The following is an 18,023-nucleotide window of genomic DNA, read 5'->3' on the forward strand; positions in this document are numbered from 1 at the left end:
CTTGAAAAGCAAGAAAATCAAAGGAAAGATGGTAATTTTGAAAGAAAGTAACAAGAAAAATGGTGTTTCTCCAAAAGCCCAACCACGTGAGGCCCACTCTAGGCCCAACCCGTGGCCCCCCCTCCAACACCCAACCACCACATTGCTGCCATTTCCCTTATTGAGCCCAACAAAAATGCAATTTGTCCCTTTGTCCCCTATGACAAAAATGCCAACTTTTTACCCTTTTTCCTACACATTTTCACCACAACATCATCATTACACCCTATAATTTACCTCTACATACCATATTTATTTTATTTAATTAATCTAATCAATTTAATTAATTTAAATTGATTATTTTAATAAACTCACTTTGGCTATAAATATGGACTTTCAAGACCATTTTTGGGGTGCTTAATTTTTTGGTTACCATCTTTTTCTCTCATTTTCTCTCTACCATTCTCTCTTCCATTTGGGTTTTTCAAGAGCATTTTGCAAGTATGTATGTCATTTATTTTGTAATTTCTATTCTAGTTATGTGCTTCTAATCTTTTTCATAAGATTATTAAGATCATGATGAAGCAACTTGTAACTAGGTAATATTTATGTTGTATGTTGATTTCCCTTGTAATGCAACAAAGTCTATGGATTTTTCTTCTTCATATATTTCTTTCATCTTAAATATCTTGTATTTTAGATTGTTAGAACATTTTTACACTTTGTTCTTCATTAGTGCATAAACATAATATTCTTTGTGTAAGATGTGTCATTAAATTGTACACATCCATGCTTAGAACAAAAATATTATGTTTTTCCTTATAAATAATGTTCATTGATTTATTTGTTATTTCATTAGATTGATTTACACTAAATGCTTTGAAATTATAATTTTGAAAAGTGAAGAAAAATCCTATCTTTTTATAAGAAAATTGTGCTTAAAATTATAAATATTTTTGGAAAATGATAGTTTAAATTATTTTAACTATCACTAAAACTTGGGAATCAATATACTAATAAATATTATTAAACTTACATTTTGTGGATTCTAGTATCTTAATAATCTTTTCTTTTAATACTTATTTTCAACTCATTATTGGTTTATTTTCATTATCTTAAAAAGCTTTATTTTTCAATATTTCATTTTATGTTCATACTATTAAAACTCATCAATCTTTGGAACTAGGTTAGAATTTATTACTTTTGATTTAAAATAGTTTCATTTTCGATTTTAGACAACTCCTTTGGGTTCGACATCCTTGCTTACGATCACTATTCTATATGGACGATTCGTGCGCTTGCGATATATAAATTTTTAAACATACCCGTTTAGGGTCCATCAAGTTTTTGGCGCCGTTGCCGGGGAGTTGCAAGAGAAAAGAAACGAATTTATCTCAAGGTTAGTGAATTCTTCTACTAGTTATTTTAATTTTTTTTTTACACTTAAAAAAAAAAACAAAAAAATATATATCTATAAAATCTAAAAAAAAAAAAAGATAAAAAGAAATTTGGGACGGTTCAACCACCCATAAAAAAAATATATACTTATATTTATATTTATTGTTTTTTTTTTTAGTTGACGGCACTTGTGCCTCCTATCTATCCTTTTAATTTTTATAGTCGATGGCACTTGTGCCTCCTAATTTTGTTATAATTTTGTTGTAATTTTATTTCTTTTATATCTTTGTTAATTGATGGCACTTGTGCCTCTTGACATTTGTTGTAATTTTCTTTATTTATATTGTTGTAATTTTTATTTTATTTAATTTCCGCAAATTACTAGTTGATGGCAATTTTGCCTCCTAGCTAGTTGATGGCAATTTTTGCCTCCTAGTCCTCTATCTTATGTTTAAGTTGATGGCACTTGTGCCTCCTAGTTTTTACCTTAATTTTGTTATGGTTGATGGCATGCTATGCCTCCCTACTCTTGCTTAAATTTTAGTCTTATTTAATTTTTGCCTTATTTTTCTTTGTCTTCTTTAATATTTTAGCGTAATATTGTGAAAAATACTTGAAAAAAAAAAAAAAAACCTAAATCTTGTCCTTTCACCATAAGCAATTCTTGCTTAAAGGAAATTTGACCAAAATTCCCATCCGCCTCTACTAATTAACCTCGGGGAGTTGTTAGTAGTGCGCGAGTAAGTGGAATCAAATAGGCCTGGGGACAAGTAAACCATAAGAATTATATTGTTGTGAAATCTCTAAAAATTCTAAGTATGCTCTGTGGTTGCGGTTTTAACTGATCTTCCACATCAGAAAATTGTTTGTTTGAGATTATCCTTGTTGCCTTGTTTGTGAAAAATTGTATGCATCATTGGGAACGTAACTCTAAAAAACGATTAGTAAAAAGACGTTTATCTTTGTTTGAAATTGAAAGTGTTAGTAAAAATTTGAGCATCATGGAACCTATTGCTAATATTCTTGATGAAAATGTTGTGCCTAAAAAAACTTTGCTTGAATATTTTGCACCTATTTCATCTAATGCTCCTTCATGCATTGTTTTACCTACTACTTCTGCTACTCATTTTGAGCTTAAACCCGCAATCATTCAATTATTGCCATCTTTTTATGGGTTAGATAGAGAGGATCCTTACATGCATGTCAAAGATTTCTTAGAAATTTGCTCAACATTTAAATTTCAAAATTTTTCTGATGAGTCGGTCAAACTAAGATTGTTCCCTTTTTCATTAAAAGACAAATCAAAAGCCTGGTTAAATTCCCTTCCCACGGGGTCTATAACTACATGGGATCAACTTTATAATAAATTCTTACTGAAATTTTTTCCTATGTCTAAAACTGATAGTCTAAGGAGAGAAATCTTCGAGTTTTTTCAAAAAGATAATGAAGAGTTTTATGAATGTTGGGAAAGATTTAAAGATTTATTATTAAAATGTCCTCATCATGGTTTTGAAAAATGGAGACTTGTAAAATATTTTTATGATGGTTTGACTCCCTCTAATCGTCAAATGATTCAATCTATGCATACTGGAAAATTTTTAAAATTTCAAGGACAAGAGGCGTGGGACGCCCTTGAAGATTTATCTGTCAATTCACAACAATGGAATTATTTTGATCCTAGGTCTAGGTCAACTAATTCACCAAAAAGAGGAGGAAGGTATGAAGTAAAAGAAGAATTAGACTTAAGAACATCCTTAGATAAATTAGCGAGAAAAGTAGAAGCTTTAGCCATAAGCCAAACTATAAACTCTCCAATTCAACCTAGAAAAGATGTTTGTTCTATATGTTCTAGTCCTTGCCATAATGCCCAATCATGCCCTTCCTACCAAGAAGCCTTTTCTGAGGAGGCCAATGCACTTCATACTTATGGGAAACCAAATGATAGCCCATTTTCGTCCACCTACAATCCAAATTGGAGAAACCATCCGAACTTTTCATGGAGACAAAACCAACCCCAAATGAATCAAGGGCACCAATACAACACACAAAACCAAGCTCATGCCCCACAAAATCAACCATATTCGCAACAAAGAAAACCTTCCTTAGAAGATACTTTACAACAATTTATGCAATCCACCCAACAAATCCTACAAAATCAATCTCAATCTATTACCAAACTCGAGACACAAGTAGGACAACTCGCCACTGCTTTAGCTGATAGAGAAAAAGGAACATTCCCTAGTCAACCTATCCCTAATCCAAAAGGTCAATATGAGATAGGAAAGTCTAGTCATAATGGAGAAGTCAAATCAATTTCAACTCTTAGGTCTGGAAAGAAAATTGTCAAACCCGATTACATACCCGAGGTTGAAAATGAAAAAGAAAAAGAAAAGAGTCAGCCTCCTAGTTCTAATCTCAATGACTCATCAAACAAAGAAACTCCAATCCATCCTTTCATTCCAAAAGCCCCATTCCCACAAAGATTACTTCCAATTAAAAAAGGCAGCCAATATAATGACATCTTAGAAGTTTTTAAACAAGTTAGTATCAATATCCCTTTCTTAGATGCCATTAAACAAATTCCTGCCTACTCTAAATTTTTAAAGGATCTCTGTACTGTTAAAAGAAACACTAATGTTCCTAAAAAGGCGTTTTTAACTGAACAAGCTAGTTCCATTATTCAATATAAGAGTCTTGTTAAATATAAAGATCCTGGGTGTCCCACAATTTCATGCATTATTGGTGATCATTTTATTAACAAAGCTTTACTTGATTTGGGTGCTAGTGTAAATTTATTGCCTTATTCTGTTTATAAGCAACTTGGTCTTGGTGAGCTAAAACCTACCTCTATAACTCTTCAATTAGCCGATCGTTCTGTAAAAATTCCTAGAGGCATTATAGAGGATGTTTTGATAAAAGTTGATAAATTTTATTTTCCTGTTGACTTCATTGTTCTTGATACTCAACCTGTGGAAAATATGCATGCTCAAATTCCTATCATTTTAGGTAGACCATTCTTAGCTACATCTAATGCAATCATAAATTGTCGTAATGGTGTTTTGAAATTATCTTTTGGAAATATGACTGTTGAATTGAATGTTTTTAATGTGGTTAAATCTGTTGAGTGTGAAGAAGTGCATGAAGTTAACATGATAGATAGTATTTGTGAAAATGATGGAAATGACTTATTTGATTTTTGTGAAAAATACTTTGGTATGAACTTGCATGTTGATGACTCTAATGATGATGTGAATTCTTTGGTAGAGCCTATACCCTTAAATGAAACCAAAGTTGAACCTTTTTCACCCTTAGGTCATGTTCAATCAATTTCTGAGTCTCCAAAGTTAGACCTTAAACCTTTGCCAGAAAATTTAAAATATGCTTTTCTAGGAGAGTCTGAAACCTTACCTGTTATCATAGCATCCGCTTTAGATAAAGAACAAGAAGGTAAATTGTTAGATGTCCTTAGAAAACATAAAGAAGCCATAGGTTGGACCATTGGAGACATTAAAGGAATTATCCCATCCATATGTATGCATAGAATCCATCTAGAAGAGAATGCTAAAACCTCTCGGGAATGTCAAAGAAGATTAAATCCAAATATGAAAGAAGTAGTTAGAGAAGAGGTCATAAAATTGTTAGACGTAGGTATCATTTACCCTATTTCTGATAGTCAATGGGTTAGTCCAGTTCAAGTTGTGCCTAAGAAGTCTGGGATCACAGTTGTTGAAAATGAGAAAAATGAATTAATCCCTACTAGAGTACAAACAGGGTGGAGAGTGTGCATAGATTATAGAAAGTTGAATAATGTTACTAGAAAAGACCATTTTCCATTGCCTTTTATTGATCAAATGCTTGAACGATTAGCTGGCCATGCATATTATTGTTTTCTTGATGGGTATTCGGGGTATAACCAAATCCCCATCGCCCCAGAAGATCAAGAAAAGACTACTTTTACATGCCCTTTTGGAACTTTTGCATATCGTCGCATGCCCTTTGGATTATGTAATGCACCTGCGACTTTTCAAAGATGTATGATTTCGATTTTTTCTGACATGGTTGAAAGATTTCTTGAAGTATTTATGGATGATTTTTCTATGTTTGGTTCCTCTTTTGATGAATGTTTGCACCATCTTTCACTTGTTTTAATTCGTTGCAAAGAGAAAAACCTTGTGCTTAACTGGGAAAAATGTCATTTTATGGTTAAAAAAGGAATTGTTTTAGGTCATGTAATCTCATCTGATGGAATAGAAGTTGATAAAGCTAAAGTTGACCTTATTTCAAAACTTCCCCCACCTAAAACTGTGAAAGAAATTAGATCATTCTTAGGCCATGCCGGTTTTTATAGAAGATTTATAAAAGACTTTAGCAAAATTTCTCGGCCTTTATGCCATTTACTTGGAAAAGAAAATGCTTTTGTCTTTGATAGTAATTGCCATGTTGCCTTTGAAAAATTAAAAAATTTGTTGACTACTGCACCCATTATTCGACCTCCTGATTGGAAAATACCTTTTGAAATAATGTGTGATGCTTCTGATTATGCTATAGGTGCTGTCTTAGGACAAAGACTTGAAAAAATACCTCATGTAATTTACTATGCTAGCAAAACTTTAAATGATGCTCAATTAAATTACTCAACAACCGAAAAAGAATTGCTTGCTGTTGTTTTTGCATTGGAGAAATTTAGATCTTATTTGTTAGGATCTAAAATTATTGTCTATTCTGATCATGCTGCATTAAAATATCTCTTATCGAAAAAAGATGCTAAGTCTCGTTTGATCCGTTGGATCCTGCTTTTACAAGAATTCGACTTAGAAATACGTGATAAAAAAGGATCTGAAAATGTTGTTGCTGATCATTTATCTAGACTAGTTGTTGAAACTATACATGATTCCACTCCTATCACTGAAACTTTTCCTGATGAACAATTAATGCATATTTCTTCATTACCTTGGTATGCTGATATTGTTAATTATTTGGTCACTAAAGAAATACCATCTCATTGGTCTAAGCATGATAAATCTAAATTTTATTCTGAGGTGAAAAACTTTATTTGGGATGATCCTTACTTGTTTAAATACTGCCCTGATCAAATAATTAGAAGATGCATTCCAAACTGTGATCAGTCTAAAATCATATCTTTTTGTCATGATCATGCATGTGGAGGACATTTTAGTGGTAAGAAAACAGCTGCTAAAGTTTTACAATGTGGTTTTTATTGGCCTACTATCTTTCATGATACATATGTTTATTGTAAAGCTTGTGAACGTTGCCAAAAGTTAGGAAGTTTAACTAAAAGAAACATGATGCCTTTAAATCCTATTCTTATTATTGACATATTTGATGTTTGGGGCATTGATTTTATGGGACCATTTCCTAACTCTTTTGGTAATCTTTATATTCTTGTTGGAGTCGATTATGTATCTAAATGGGTTGAAGCTATTGCATGCCACACTAATGACCACAAAGTTGTGCTTCGTTTTTTGAAAGAAAATATATTTTCCCGTTTTGGTTCACCACGTGCTATAATTAGTGATAACGGTACTCACTTTTGTAATAAGCCATTTGAACATTTGATGAAACAATATGGCATTACACATAAAGTCTCAACACCATATCACCCACAAACTAGTGGTCAAGTTGAAGTGTCTAATAGGGAAGTTAAGCACATTTTAGAAAAAACTGTGAATCCAACTAGGAAAGATTGGTCCTTAAGACTCATTGATGCATTATGGGCGTATCGTACCGCGTACAAAACGCCCATTGGCATGTCACCCTACAGACTTGTGTATGGGAAGGCGTGCCATTTACCTGTTGAGTTAGAACATAGAGCCTTCTGGGCAATTAAGCAGTTAAATTTTTCTTTAGACAAAGCAGGTGAGAAACGAAAGCTTCAACTCAATGAACTAGACGAAATTAGGAATGATGCATATGACTATTCAAAAAAGTATAAGGATCGCATGAAATTTTACCATGATAAAAATATTTTGAGAAAAGATTTTTATCCAGGTCAGAAAGTCCTTTTATACAACTCTCGTTTGCATTTATTCCCGGGAAAGTTACGCTCTAGGTGGTCTGGTCCTTACATTGTTCGTATTGTTTTTTCACATGGAGCTATTGAAATTGAAAATCCTAAAAATGGTGATATATTTAAAGTTAATGGACAAAAATTAAAACCATTTTTGGAATTAAAAACTGATGAAGTGGATGAGATACTCCTTGAGGACCCTGTTTACCATGCTCTTTGATTCCTGTGTGATCTTGATAACTTGTGTTTTATTTGTATTGTTGTTTTATGTGCGATTTAATTTTTGTTAGTTGTATCCTGTTCTATCTTGTTCTATCTTCGCAATGCACAATATCGAGGTACGACCATTCTAAACTTTACACTCTTGTCAATTTTAATTTATATTTATATTTTGACACATTGAGGACAATGCTTAAATTAAGTTTGGGGGTATCGAGTTTTATTGTGTTTGTTTTGTGTTTTATTTATGTTTGCTTTGCATTGTTTTTAATGTTTTGTGTTTTATTTTATGTATGCTTGTTTGAAAAGAAAAAAAATGTTTGTTTGAATTTTTTTTATTTATTTATATGTTGTGGTTTTGTTAATTTTTTTTTTTATTTGTTCATTTTCATAAAAATTCAAAAAAAAAAAATTAAAAAAATTATTTACAAAAAAAAAAAAAAAAATTTGGTGATATTTTTCATTTTCAATGATAAAAATTCTGATTGAGTTTGAAATTAATTCTCTTAAAAATATGAATAATTTTTAAGCTTTGTTTTTAATTATAGGGTCAATTTTGCTTGTAACAAAAATTACATTTTTCATAAAAACTCTTATTTCCTATAAGTTTAAGTGAAAAATAATTTTAATAAAAACATATTTTCTAAAAGCAAAATTGACAATTTAATTAATTATATAAGCTTAACTTTTATTCATAATAATTTCTGAGAGTTATTTTCATTGTGCAATTTTTGAGAAAATCATTTTTATATCACCAATAAAAAAAATATATATATGTGTATTTTAATTTTTCTTTTGCTTGAGGACTAGCAAAACTTTAAGTTTGGGGGTGTGATAACTCTACAAAATAGAGTTATTTTACCATGTTTTACATGCTAATTGTTGCTTAGTTCATGAGTTTTTAATTAACTTATTAAGTTTTTATGTAATTTTTAATTTATTAGTCTTATTGTAGTTTTCTAGATTTTTATATGTTTTTATAGATATGTTATTATAATATGTTGTAGTTTAATTATTTAAAATTAGTATTGTTAGTTTGAATGCTAAAAATATGATTTTATTGAAATTAAATGTTATGTAAATTAAATTTTAATTAATGTTTTCATGGGAGTTATATGATATATTTTATTAATGAAAATATTTAATTTTAATTTAGTTTATAATTTATTGTGTAGGAAAATTATTGCCCTTGAAAAGCAAGAAAATCAAAGGAAAGATGGTAATTTTGAAAGAAAGTAACAAGAAAAATGGTGTTTCTCCAAAAGCCCAACCACGTGAGGCCCACTCTAGGCCCAACCCGTGGCCCCCCCTCCAACACCCAACCACCACATTGCTGCCATTTCCCTTATTGAGCCCAACAAAAATGCAATTTGTCCCTTTGTCCCCTATGACAAAAATGCCAACTTTTTACCCTTTTTCCTACACATTTTCACCACAACATCATCATTACACCCTATAATTTACCTCTACATACCATATTTATTTTATTTAATTAATCTAATCAATTTAATTAATTTAAATTGATTATTTTAATAAACTCACTTTGGCTATAAATATGGACTTTCAAGACCATTTTTGGGGTGCTTAATTTTTTGGTTACCATCTTTTTCTCTCATTTTCTCTCTACCATTCTCTCTTCCATTTGGGTTTTTCAAGAGCATTTTGCAAGTATGTATGTCATTTATTTTGTAATTTCTATTCTAGTTATGTGCTTCTAATCTTTTTCATAAGATTATTAAGATCATGATGAAGCAACTTGTAACTAGGTAATATTTATGTTGTATGTTGATTTCCCTTGTAATGCAACAAAGTCTATGGATTTTTCTTCTTCATATATTTCTTTCATCTTAAATATCTTGTATTTTAGATTGTTAGAACATTTTTACACTTTGTTCTTCATTAGTGCATAAACATAATATTCTTTGTGTAAGATGTGTCATTAAATTGTACACATCCATGCTTAGAACAAAAATATTATGTTTTTCCTTATAAATAATGTTCATTGATTTATTTGTTATTTCATTAGATTGATTTACACTAAATGCTTTGAAATTATAATTTTGAAAAGTGAAGAAAAATCCTATCTTTTTATAAGAAAATTGTGCTTAAAATTATAAATATTTTTGGAAAATGATAGTTTAAATTATTTTAACTATCACTAAAACTTGGGAATCAATATACTAATAAATATTATTAAACTTACATTTTGTGGATTCTAGTATCTTAATAATCTTTTCTTTTAATACTTATTTTCAACTCATTATTGGTTTATTTTCATTATCTTAAAAAGCTTTATTTTTCAATATTTCATTTTATGTTCATACTATTAAAACTCATCAATCTTTGGAACTAGGTTAGAATTTATTACTTTTGATTTAAAATAGTTTCATTTTCGATTTTAGACAACTCCTTTGGGTTCGACATCCTTGCTTACGATCACTATTCTATATGGACGATTCGTGCGCTTGCGATATATAAATTTTTAAACATACCCGTTTAGGGTCCATCACTTATCCTTTAAGTCGTCCTTCTTTGAGGAGTACGGGACCAACCTTAGGTCATGGCCCTCCCTTATAGAGGGTGTAGTCTCCCCAGGACTTAGACAATATGTAGAGGAGTCCAGTCTTGAGGTAGATTCGGACCCAGAACCCTTTCCGATTCAGGAGGTAATAAACTTAGACTCCCCCATAGAAGCTCCGAGGCCGGAGGTCGTGGCAATATATTCCTCCTCTAGCTCAAAGGGTAAGACTTTTTCAATACAACTTTAGATTTCCCTTGTGATAAAACAACCTTACATGTATAATAACATCTTTTTCTTTTTGTTTCAGGCGAGGAGATGGCACAACCCGGAGACAGCGGCCTGCGCTCCATCTTCCAAGGGGGGAACCCTTCCTTCGGGCCATCTGGGCCATTGGTAAAGAGACCCCGGCTGACAAAGAAGACTCCTCCTACCTCTGGGACAACCTCCAAGTCCCCTGCCAAGGGGAGAAGTCAGATCCCTGCAGCCACAGAGAATATACCTCCACCTCCCCCACGACACCCAACCCCTACTCAGGAACAGGTGGCACCAGCTGGAACTCCGCCAGTCCCCGCTCCCACCGTGCACATCCCGGTTAATGCCCAAGATCTGGAGAAAATCCCAGGAACCTTCCGGGGGACAGTCTATGAGACCGCGAGCTATATGATGGAGCATTATTACAAGGCCAATTCGAAGGACTTGAGGGAGATTGAGGCAAGGAGCCTCGAGAATGTCATAGAGTCCGCGTTGGGGATGAACCTCACGGTAAGCTTACTTAGTTAAATTCTTTTGCTTTTTTCCTAGCACGTGCCTTACTTTCTTTACTTCTTTGCAGGTGGCTTTGGCCCTACACCACAGCGTAGCTCGGTCCAGGGCCAGGAATGACGAGCTCAGGGGCGAGCTCCAGGATGCTCAGGGTGCTCTCGCATCTGCTCAACAACAAGAGAAAAGTGCCAAGACTGCCTTGCGGCTGCCCTAGAAGGCAAGCAGGCTGCGCAGGCCTCCTTGGCCACTGCAAAGGCTGAGCACTCGGAGGCTAGGGCTAAGCAGCTGGAGCCCGAGGCCGCCATCGAGGAAGAGAAGGTGTCCTCCAGCTCCTCCATGGAGGCCATGCTCTACCACTGCTGGGCCTTCAACAAGGACGGCGACTTCTCTTTCCTGGCCCCCGAGGTGTGGGAGCCTTATCTCGAGAAGTTCAAGGCTCGTCTTCAACAGGAGCCACCTTCTGAGACTGGGGAGACCTCTACTACCGGCGAGCAAGAAACCGAGGGGGTGACCTCTTCGGGGCGTCCTAGGGAGTCCTAGTTTTATTATTTTTGTTTAAAGAACCTCTTTCTCTTTTTTTTTTTAACCTGCCATTTTTGGCTTGACACGAGGTTATTTTCCTCGAGACCATTTGTCTGTATTTTTAAACATCTATTTTTCACTTAGTCCTTGATTTCGATTATATATATATTTTCCTCGAGACCATTTGTCTGTATTTTTAAACATCCAGGATTTTAATTTAAAACTTAGTTTGCGTTAGTATGATTGATGCCTTGTGTTTTTTAGGAAAAACACTGGTCAATCACTTTTACTAACTTCCAAGATTTTATCTTCTTCTCGGGGTATATGCCCCCCAAGTAATCAGAAAGAGAACTTTCTCGGTTACTTTGGACACTGTCTTTCAAATCCACACGCACACGGTAACATACAATGATATAAGAAATATACTTCTCATTTTTTAATAAAAAAGGGCGGCTTTTATAATTAAGCCTTACAAAGGTACGATTATTGATAGTATTTCTTTAGGTGCACAGTGTTCCATGTCCGTGGGACTGTTTCTCCATTAAGCCGAGCTAGTTTAAAGGTCCCTTCCTTCACAACTTCTCTTATTTGATAGGGTCCTTCCCAGTTTGGTCCCAAAGCTCCATCCTTGGGATCCTTACCGGCTAAAAAGAGTCTTTAGAGCACCATGTCGCCTAAGTTAAAGATGCATCGCTTGACCCTTGAATTAAAATAACGAGTGATTTTTTGTTGATAATGCGCGAGCTGTAGTTGCGAAGCTTCTCGTTTTTCGTTAATTAGGTCGAGGGACGCGCTGAGCAATTTATCATTATGCTCTGGGCTGAAGGCCCGGACCCTGTGCGTAGCAATCTTTGTTTCGACAAGAAGGACGACCTCATTTCCGAAAGTCAGGGAAAAAGGAGTATGCCCTGTCGAAGTTCGGTGTGAGGTCCGGTATGCCCACAACACCTGTGAGAGCTGTTCGGGCCAAACTCCCTTAGCCTTGTCCAGCCTCTTCTTAAGGCTCACCTTGAGCGTCTTATTTACCGCCTCGACCTGTCCATTAGCCTGTGGGTAGGTCACTGAAGAGAAAATCTTAATTATGTCATGTCTTCCACAAAATTCAGTGAAGAGATCGCTATCGAACTGGGTTCCATTGTCCGATACGATCTTCCTTGGCAATCCGAACCAGCAGACGATATTCTTAACCACGAAGTCAAGGACTTTCTTTGATGTTATTTTTGCCAGGGGTTCTGCTTCCGCCCATTTCATGAAATAATCAATGGCCACTACTGTATAGCGAACTCCTCCTTTTCCTGTGGGCAGAGCTCCAATTAAATAAATTCCCCAGACCGCAAATCGCCACGGGGATGAGATCATCTTTAGCTCGACTTGTGGAGCTCGGGCGATTTTGGCAAACCATTGGCACTTGTCACACTTTTAGACGTAGGAAATTGAATCCTTCGATAGAGTGGGCCAATAATATCCTTGCCTTAAAATCTTTAAGGCGAGGTTTTTCCCCCCGGCGTGATCCCCACAAAAGCCTTCATGCACCTCATGCAAAATAGTTTTGGCCTCATCTGGAAGAACACATCGCATAAGAGGCAAAGAAAGACCACGCTGGTACAACGCCCCGTCTATGATTGTATACCTCGGAGCTTGATAGAGTATCCTCCTTGCGTCGTTTCGCTCTTCGAGTAACTTTTCTGTTGTAAGGTATTCGATTATGGGAGTCATCCAGGTTGGCTTGGTGTCGATCATCTCGACCTCTCTTGTATTCTCCTCCACGCTTGGCCTTTCCAAGAATTCTATTGGTATCAGGCTCAAGGTTTCGGCCTCCCTGGAGGTGGCGAGATTTGCTAGAGCATCTGCATTGGCGTTCTTCTCACGAGGGATCTGCTCAATTCGGCTATATTCAAAATCAGACAACTCCTTCTTCACCTTGGCCAGGTAGACTGCCATCTTGGCTCCTCGCGCCTGGTATTCTCCTAATACTTGGTTTACCACGAGCTGGGAGTCGTTGTAGCACTGGACGGCCTTGGCCTTCAACTCCTTAGCCACTTTAAGCCCAGCCAATAGAGCTTCGTACTCTGCCTCGTTGTTGGACGCCTCGAACCCGAACCATAGCACGGAGTGGAAACGATGCCCCTCTGGGGATATCATAATGATTCCAGCTCCAGACCCATTCTCGTTAGATGAACCATCCATAAAAACTCTCCACATGGCCTGCACTGGTTCTCCCAAAGGTTCATCTTGGAATCCAGTGCATTCAGCCATGAAATCAACCAGAGCTTGGCTTTTGATTACAATCCATGAGACATACAATATTTCGAATTGGCTGAGCTCAATAGCCCATTTCGATTGATACCCTGATGCCTCAGGTTTCTGAAGTACCTGCCTTAAAGGTTGATCAGTCATGACGTGGATTGAGTGGGATTGGAAGTACAGCCTAAGCTTTCTGGAGGTCGTGATAAGGCAGAAAACCATCTTTCCCATTAAATGGTATCGTGATTCAGCTCTGAGAAGTCTTTTGCTAATGTAATAGGTCGGCTTTTGAACACGACCCTATTCTCGGACTAGCACAGCACTAGCCGCGTCTTCCGTAACAACTAAGTAAAGAAAAAGAGGCTCTCCTACCGTCGGTTTCGACAACACTGGCAGTTCGGATAAATGTGCTTTTAGATTAAGGAAGGCTCGCTCGCATTCCTCGGTCCATTCAAATTTTTCATTCCCCTGGAGCAGGTTATAGAATGGAAAACATTTGTCGGTTGACTTAGAAATAAACCGATTAAGGGCTGCCACTCTTCCTGTTAGACTCTGGACGTCTTTTCGCGACCTGGGCGGCGCCATCTCGATCAGCGATCTGATTTTGTCAGGGTTCGCCTCTATCCCTCTAGTGTTGACTATGAATCCTAGAAATTTCCCTGACGCCACCCCAAATGTACACTTTTGGGGATTCAGCCTCATACCATACTTTCTCAGGATCTCAAAACATTCCTTCAGATCAGGAACATGGTTATCGGCAGTTTTTGACTTGACCAACATGTCGTCAACATACACTTCCATGTTTTTATCGATCTGATTAGCGAACATTCTGTTGACCAATCTCTGATATGTAGCTCCCCCATTCTTCAGCCTGAAGGGCATGACCTTATAACAATAAACGTTGGTCGGAGTCATGAAGCTAGTATGCTCCTGGTCCGCAGGATTCATATCGATCTGGTTATAACCCGAATATGCATCCATGAAGGACATGAGCTTGTGCCTCGTAGTGGCATCCACCAATTAGTCAATTCTTGGCAAAGGGAAGCAATATTTGGGGCACGCTTTATTCAGATCAGAAAAGTCGATGTAGGTTTGCCACTTTCCATTGGGCTTCGGGACTAGAATAGGATTGGCGACCTAGATCGGGTATTTTTCCTTGCGGATAAAGCCGCATTTTAAAAGTCGAGCTACTTCCTCTTCTAGGGCCGCAGCTCAGGTCATGCCCAGACACCTCTGTTTCTGGCACTTCGCAGGCATGTTTTTGTCCAAGTTAAGGGTATGCATGATGACGCTCAGGCCGATTCCTATCATGTCTTCATGAGACCAGGCAAACACATCTAGATTTTCTTATAGAAATTTCAGCAGCTCCGCCTTTCTCTCATTACTAAGGTTTTTCCCGAGCCTAACCACCCTCGAAGGGTCTTCAGGATCAATGTTCACCTCTTCGAGCTCTTCGATAGCCTGGAGCTAGGATCTATCTTCGCCTATTCTTGGGTCGATATCATCACTCAAGGTGGTACCTACGTCACCGGCTTTCTGAGGTTTTTCTATCCCGGGATCAGTTCTTACTTCCTGAGATTCCTCGTTCTCGCCCTGAATGGCCATCATCTGCTACCCAAGTTGTGACTTTCCCTTCATGGAAATGCTATAGCATTCCCTGGCAGTGAGTTGATCGCCTCAAAATATACATATCCCCATAGAGGAGGGGAATTTTACTACAAGGTGGCGCACAGAAGTTATGGCTTCGAATGCCATCAACGTAGGCCGACCCAAAATTGAATTGTACGCGGTGGGAGAATTGATGACCACAAACTCGAGGAGTTTGGAAACAGTTCGTGGTCCCTCACCCAAGGTTATTACTAATTCGATCGTTCCTATCGCTGCCGACCCTTCACCAGAAAACTCATACAACATCACGGAGGTGGCCTTCAGCTCGGCTATAGACAACCCCATTTTTTCTAGCGTGGACCGGAACAGCAGGTTCACCGAACTCCCATTATTAACTCGTATTCTCCTAACTCTCTGATTGGCGAGCTGGGCAGTTATGACTAAAGGATCGTTATGCGGTAACTGGACATGGCTAGCGTCCTCTTCGGTAAAACTGATTGGTTGCCTTTCCAATCGCTGCTGTTTAGGTAGATACTGCTCCAGGATAAACTCCACTCCATTATGAGACCTTAGTTCATTGATGTATCTCTTCTGGGCACCTCTACTCGTGCCTGCCAGATGAGGGCCTCCGGAGATGGTGGTTATCTCGCCCCCTATTATGGGAGGAGGGGTATCCTGATTCACCCGGGCCCCAGACTGGTTCATGGGAGCTTCTGGAGCTTGCTGACTAGTAGGGACTCGATTCCGCGCATATTGAGCCAAAGTTCCGGTCCTGATGAGTGTCTTGATCTCGTCCTTCAAATGCCTACAATCATCTGTGCTGTGACCGATGTCGTTGTGGAATCGACAGAATTTGGAAGGCTCTCTCTTAGCCTTCTGATTTTTCAAGGGCTCTGGCTTTTTCTAGGGAAGGCGGGCAGAATTTGCTAGGAAAATGTGCTCCCTAGTGTTTGTGAGTTCGGTATAAACCACGTAGACCAGTTTGAACTTTTCCACGGGCTTGTTCTTCTTTGGACCGTGCTGGCTGCCCTCGCCGTTCCCCTTTCTCTTGCTTCCACCCCCTTGGTTATTCTGGGCAACAGTCTGAGTTGCTTTCACGATGTCCGTTTCCGCTCCAACGGGCTGGTCAGGGATTTGGCTGGTTCCTGCGACCGATACCCGCGCTTCTTCCAAGTTTATCCATTCCTGGGCCTTGTTCAAGAATTCATCCACAATGCTAACACCACTCCTCTGTATTTCTTTCCACAGCCCACCCCCAACAAGGATTCCAGTTCTCATAGCCATGAGTTTGGAACTAACATCCGCATCCCTAGCTCAGGCCGCAACGTTTGTGAACCTGCTCAGATAAGCTTTTAAGGGTTCCCCGGGCTGTTGCTTCACGTTCGCCAGGGTATCCGCTTTGACGCGAGCCGCTTGAGAGGCTCGGAATGCCCTCTTGAAATCGGCAGAAAAATTCTTCCACGAGCTGATCGACTGTTTCTTACACTACTTGAACCACTGCCTAGCTGGCCCGATCAAAGTCGAAGGGAATATCAGGCATCTCAGCTCGGGGTCGATATTATGGGCCATCATCAGGGTATTGAACATCCCCAAATGATTCGACGGGTCCCCGTCCCCATCGAATTTGGATAGATGGGGCATCTGGAAACTCGGCGGGTATGCCGTGGCTACGATGTTGGGTGCAAAAAGCCCGAGCTCGTCTCCCGAGTCATATTCGTCTTTGCCCTTTTCTGATAAGAGTTTCTTCATTATCTCCTCCATCTGAGCTAACCTTTCGAGGGTCTGGTCCTTGATCCCCTGGTTGTTCTGGGGCTGTTCAACAGCTTCCATTCCATTGTACGCGTTAGGCGGGTTATTTTCCCTTCAAGCTTGAGCTTGGTTTGGTGGGATATTCCGGTTGTCACGTATTTCGGAAGGACCATCCTCTCGGCGAGTATGACTTTCATTTCTGGTCGGATCCCCCCTTTGCAAGTTGAGGCGATCTCGAAGGTCGGTCCATGGATCGACTCGAGGACTTTGTGCCGAAATTAGATGATTTCTAATATCTCCACCAATTCTGCCACTTCGGTGGCTTTCGGTCCAATAACTCCCATTAGAGAAGCTTGGAGTTTGCCTCCGAGAGTGAGGATCTGAGACACTTCTGTGCTCTCGCGGGGGGTGAGCAAGAGCAGCGGGAGGAAGATTCCTCCTACTGTTTCTGTATACAGGAATGTCTCGAGCAGGATGAGGAGGAGATGGATATCTTATCACCGAATGAGGATGCCTTATTGGTGATGCAATCCTAGTTCCGTCAGGTCGGACCAAACTAGCTCGCGGTCTCTCTCCTCCGCCTCCAGCCCTTTGCGTCTGGCAATCCGATAGTGGCGCGGGAGGGCTAGCTCGAGCAGGTTGGCCATGCAAGCTCCCCCCAGACCTCCTCCATGGATTGTCGTGAGCTCTCCTGGGTGCATTCGGAGATGGAGCCGAACTTGGAATTGAAGTTCTGACCGATCGGCTGACTTGTTGATGGTTCCCGGGAAACTCAACAAACATAGTTTCCCGGTGATGGTGCGACATGGGCGATCGACTGAGCCTGGGACGACTATCCCAGCGGGACTTGTGAGTCTTGTCTTGCCTCTTTCTGACGTTAACGTCGGTTGCAAGAGGGGGTAGTCGGGCCAAGACTTCCTCGATTTGCTTATTTTCTTTAGCTAGATGACTCCTCAACTGCATGTTTTCCATTTCTATCGCCGTCAGGTAACC

General features: G+C 38.4%; 1 non-coding gene across 1 annotated transcript; it reads right to left on the reverse strand.

Annotated features, from left to right (window-relative positions):
• Positions 1-2,780: 2,780 nt before the first annotated feature.
• LOC133827888 (small nucleolar RNA R71) lies at positions 2,781-2,887 on the reverse strand. The gene has a single exon (XR_009890537.1). It is a non-coding gene; the product is annotated as a small nucleolar RNA R71 (small nucleolar RNA).
• Positions 2,888-18,023: the final 15,136 nt, after the last annotated feature.

This window comes from Humulus lupulus, chromosome 3 (genome assembly GCF_963169125.1).
Source record: "Humulus lupulus chromosome 3, drHumLupu1.1, whole genome shotgun sequence".
Lineage (NCBI taxonomy): Eukaryota > Viridiplantae > Streptophyta > Magnoliopsida > Rosales > Cannabaceae > Humulus > Humulus lupulus.